This window comes from Musa acuminata, chromosome BXJ3-5, assembly GCF_036884655.1.
Source record: "Musa acuminata AAA Group cultivar baxijiao chromosome BXJ3-5, Cavendish_Baxijiao_AAA, whole genome shotgun sequence".
In the NCBI taxonomy this organism is placed as follows: domain Eukaryota; kingdom Viridiplantae; phylum Streptophyta; class Magnoliopsida; order Zingiberales; family Musaceae; genus Musa; species Musa acuminata.
In genome coordinates this window covers 18,420,042-18,425,357 of record NC_088353.1, presented here as the reverse complement: position 1 = coordinate 18,425,357, position 5,316 = coordinate 18,420,042, and the positions used below count along the sequence as shown (strand labels likewise).

The 5,316-nt window shown below is 44.1% G+C and overlaps 1 pseudogene; it reads left to right on the top strand.

Moving 5' to 3' along the window:
- The first annotated feature begins 406 nt into the window (after positions 1 to 406).
- On the top strand, positions 407 to 3,953 carry LOC135638633 (uncharacterized; annotated as a pseudogene).
- The last annotated feature ends 1,363 nt before the right edge of the window (positions 3,954 to 5,316 follow it).

Genomic DNA, 5,316 nt, shown 5'->3' with positions numbered 1-5,316 from the left:
CATGGTGATTCGGAGGCCGAACAGGACGGGAATCACAAGGAGTTGTGATCAGCAAGAGTTGTCTACCTTTTAGGCTTAGTGTGATTGGTCGAGTCCCTCGAGGTTACACTAAGACGCTGATTGGATCCTGATCCCCACTAGAAGTCTGCCGGAGACTTTCGTTTCACGTGCTGAGGGTGTCGCGTGACTCGATAGTAAAATAGTGGGAGCATATTAAGATAGAAGTCCATATCTTGATAGTTTATTTCTTGCAAAATCTGCATGTTATTCATTTATGCTACATCTTTATTTTCAGAAAATGTCGCTTTCAAATCCCTTACGTGGCATACTTGATGTCAACCGCCTCACTGGTCCAAATTATACGGATTGGCTCCGTAACTTGAGAATTGTTCTCACAGCGGAGAAAATCGTGTACGTCCTTGATACAGTGATGCCTACGCCCGAAGAAGGGGCAAGCGAGGATGAGATCGCTCGCTACGTGAAGTACATTGATGACTCCACTCTTGCTCAGTGCTATATGTTGGGCTCTATGACTCCAGAGTTACAGAGACAACATGAAAAGATGGATGCCAGATCCATTCTCCTACATGTCCGTAAATTGTTTGAGGAACAGGGAAGGACTCAACGATATGAGATATCCAAGAGCCTTTTCCGCGCTAGGATGACTGAGGGGACACCGGTTCAGAACCATGTCCTAAAGATGATTGAGTGGATAGAGAAACTCACAGGTCTAGGAATGGTCCTAGAGGATAACTTGTGTGTGAACATTGTGCTTCAGTCCCTACCAGATTCCTTTTCACAGTTCATAATGAATTTTAATATGAACAAGCTTGAGGTGACTCTCCCAGAGCTCCTCAATATGTTGAGGGAGGCAGAGAGTACTATTAAGAAAGAGAAGCCAGTTCTCTACACTGGTGAGACCAGAAAGAAAAGGAAAGCAGAAAGGTCCCTTAAGAAGGGAAAGGGCAAGGGCAAACAAGGTAAAGCAAAGGTTGCTAAGAAAGACCCAACAAAGGACAAAGGCCAGTGCTTCCACTGTGGTAAAGATGGGCACTGGAAGAGAAACTACAAAGAGTACCTTGCAGAAAGGGCGAAACAAAAGCTTGATGAAGCTTTAGGTACATTCATGATCAGTCTCCATTTGTCAGACTCTTATGATAACACATGGGTATTGGATACCGGTAGTGCTTATCATATATGCAATTCGTTGCAGGTTCTGGCAAGGCCTAGGAGACTAGAGAGAGGCGAGATGGACCTCAAGATGGGTAATGGAGCAAAAGTTGTTGTATTAGCTGTTGGCGAGGTCGCCCTACATCTGCCTAGTGGAGCTTTTATTGCATTAGATGCATGTTATTTTGTTCCTTCTATTATCAAAACATTATCTCCATTTCATGTTTAACGGTTAGTGGATATAAATTTGTTTTTGAGAACAATGGTTGTTCGATATTATTAGATGATAAGATCATCACGAAAGGAACATTGCATAATGGTTTATTTATGTTAGACACCACTCCACATATCATGAATATAAATGTGTCCAAAAGGAAACGAGATGAGTTGAACAGTGCATACCTGTGGCATTGTAGGCTAGGTCACATCCATGAAAGAAGGATTCAAAAGTTGCTAAATGATGGATATCTAGATCCATTCGACTATGTGTCATATGCAACTTGTGAGCCTTGCATTCGTGGAAAACTGACCAACTCTCCATTTAGTGGAACTGGAGAGAGAGCCACTGAGTTGTTGGAACTCATACATAGTGATGTATGTGGACCCATGTCAACTCATGCCATTGGAGGTTACTCCTACTTCATTACATTTACTGATGATTTCTCAAGGTATGGATATGTGTACTTAATGAAGTACAAGTCCGAGGCCTTTGAGAAATTCAGAGAGTATAAGAATGAGGTGGAGAACCAGACTGGAAAGAGTATCAAAACTCTTCGATCAGATCGAGGAGGTGAGTACTTAAGTACAGAGTTTACTCACTTCCTCAAGGACCATGGGATATTATCCCAATGGACACCTCCTTATACACCTCAGCTCAATGGTGTCTCTGAAAGGAGAAATCGTACATTATTAGATATGGTACGGTCCATGATGAGTTTCGCTGACCTACCCATCTCATTCTGGGGATATGCCCTAGAAACCGCAGCTTACCTTCTGAACAGAGTTCCAACTAAGTCGGTGGTGTCTACACCATATGAGATATGGAAAGGGAAGAAGCCTGATCTTAAGGTTGTTAAGATTTGGGGCTGCTCTGCCCATGTTAAAAGACACAACCCCGATAAGTTAGAATCAAGGACAGGGCGATGTAAATTTGTGGGATACCCCAAGGAAACTTGTGAGTATTACTTCTATCATCTCGAGGACCAAAAGGTCTTTGTAGCTAAGAGAGCAGTGTTCCTTGAGAAGGAACACATTCTTGACGGAGACAGTGGGAGAATGATAGAATTGAGCGAGGTTGGAGAACCAAGCTCAAGCACCACTCTACAGCCCGAGTCTGTTCAGGTATCTAATACACAAGTTTCAACTTTACGCAGGTCTGATAGAGTATCCCATCCTCCTGAGAGATATGTGGGACATATTAGAGCAGAGGATGTAGAGGATATTGATCCTCAGACCTACGAGGAGGCTATTATGAGTATAGACTCCGGGAAGTGGAAAGAAGCCATGAATTCTGAGATGGATTGGAACCTAGTTGATGCACCCGAAGGTATTGTACCCATCGGTTGCAAGTGGATCTTTAAGAAAAAGATCGGAGTAGATGGAAAGGTAGAGACCTATAAAGCAAGGCTAGTGGCTAAGGGGTATCGTCAAAGGCAAGGTGTTGACTACGATGAAACTTTCTCACCCGTAGCAATGCTAAAATCCATCAGAATTCTATTGGCTATTGCAGCACACTATGATTATGAGATCTGGCAGATGGATGTGAAAACCGCATTCCTCAACGGGAACCTGGAGGAGGAGGTGTATATGATGCAACCTGAGGGATTCGTGTCCAAGAACTGCCCAGATAAGGTGTGTAGGTTGCTTAGATCCATTTATGGACTAAAGCAAGCTTCCCGAAGTTGGAACATAAGATTTGATGAGGCAATCAGATCTTATGACTTCGTTAAGAACGAAGATGAGCCTTGTGTATACAGAAAGGTAAGTGGGAGCACTATTAGCTTTTTGGTGTTATATGTGGATGACATCCTCATCATTGGGAATGACGTAGGAATGCTATCCACAGTAAAGACTTGGTTATCTAGACACTTCTCCATAAAGGACTTAGGGGAAGCATCCTATATCTTGGGAATTAGAATCTATAGAGATAGATCTAAGAGGATGCTTGGCTTGTCCCAGTCCAGGTACATAGAAACCATTGTCAAAAGTTTTGGCATGAAAAATTCCAAGAAAGGGCGAACATGGATATGATACCTTATGCCTTAACAATAGGGTCTATCATGTATGCCATGCTATGTACTAGGCCTGATTTAGCGCATGCTCTGAGTGTCACGAGCAGGTATCAGGCGGATCCAGGCTTGGAGCACTGGAAAGCAGTAAAGTGTATCCTTAAGTACTTGAGAAGGACTAAGGATCTTTTACTAGTAAATGGAGGTAATAGCCTTAAGGTTGAAGGCTTCACTGACTCATGTTTTCAGTCTGATGTCGATGATAGCAAGTCGAATTCAGGGTATGTGTACACCTTGAATGGAGGAGCAGTGTGCTGGAAGAGTTCCAAGCAAGATACTACTGCTGACTCGACCATAGAGGCGGAGTACATTGCTGCATCAGATGTAGCAAAGGAGGGAGTCTGGGTGAAGAAGTTCATCACAGATTTGGGAGTCGATACAGATAGCGACAAGTCGACTTCCTTATATTGCGACAACTATGGGGTGATTACTCAAATAAGGGAACCCGGGTCTCATCAGAAGTGTTCTGAGGAGGTTCCAGCTTATCAGAGAGATCGTAACCCGAGAAGATGTAGCAGTGGAAAGAGTTCCATCCGAAGATAACATTGCAGATCCACTGACAAAGCCGTTGTCTCAGATTGTCTTTGAGCGTCATAGGGGTCTGATGGGGATCAGACACATAGGTGATTGGCTTTAGGTCAAGTGGGAGATTGTTAGTCATAGGTGCCCAGCAAGCCAATCACGTGAGTGATGGCACGTGTGACTTGATACAGAATCTTTTTGCTTATTATTTTGGCGTATATCACTTTATAACTATTGCATAAATGCATATATATTGTGATGTCCTTGGATTTGTGCAATGGGAATCGGATCGTGATGAGATCACGATAATGAGATCGATTCACCTTTAAACACATATCCTAAATAATCCCGGTCATAGGTTACTCGAGAGGGACATCGTGATAACCGGATAGACTGGTGTGCTGTATACCCGTCCATATGATGGATGCAGCTGGTCTCATAGCTGCTCGTGTAGGGACACTAGGGATACAGTACAGGTGCTCATTGGAGAATGAGTTCACTGATTGATCCGCTTACGGAATGCTGGATGGTTGATGATGCCTTATTGTCAGACAACGATTCCGTAGTCCTAGTGGTGTATCTGGTTCTTAGACTTGAGACACCAAGGATGTCCTGTATGAGTGCTCCACTCTTTGATACCAGACTTATAGGTTTGGCTGTTCCCAGATCTAGTACAGCTGGTCATTGGGAGTGGTAGTCGACCTTACGAGGGCTATTGAGTGTCGATAGAGGATCATCCACTCTCGGTATCATGAGAGGAATATCCCATGTGTTCTTGCTCAGACAAATCCCTGGCCAGGGTCATTCGGGTTGAGAGAGAAAGAGTTCTCCGGGAGAATCCGATTAGAGCGAGACTCGAGTAGAAACCGTATGGGTCTGACAGCACCATGCTCGATATACGGTCTCTGGGATATTAGATGGATGAGGGACTATAGGTACATGGTAACTGAGGACAGACAGGTCCAATGGATTGGATTCCCCTGTATCGTCTGGGGACTACGGCGTAGTGGCCTAGTACTTCCGTAGTCGATGAGTCGAGTGAATTATTACAGAGATAATAATTCACTGAGTTAGAAGGAGTTCTGACAGGTATGACTCACGGCCAGCTCGATATTGGGCCTAGAGGGTCACACACATATGGTAGGCATTGCGATGAGTAGAGGTTCGGATATGAGATATCCGACGGAACCCTTGTCTTATTGGATGCAGATCCAATACCCACTAGGGAAAGGACCCATTAGGGTTTTGACACGGGATCTCTATAAATAGGAGGGATTCACAGCCTCATAGGCTAGAGTCTTTGCTTGCCCTTCCTATTCTCCTCTCCCTCTCCACC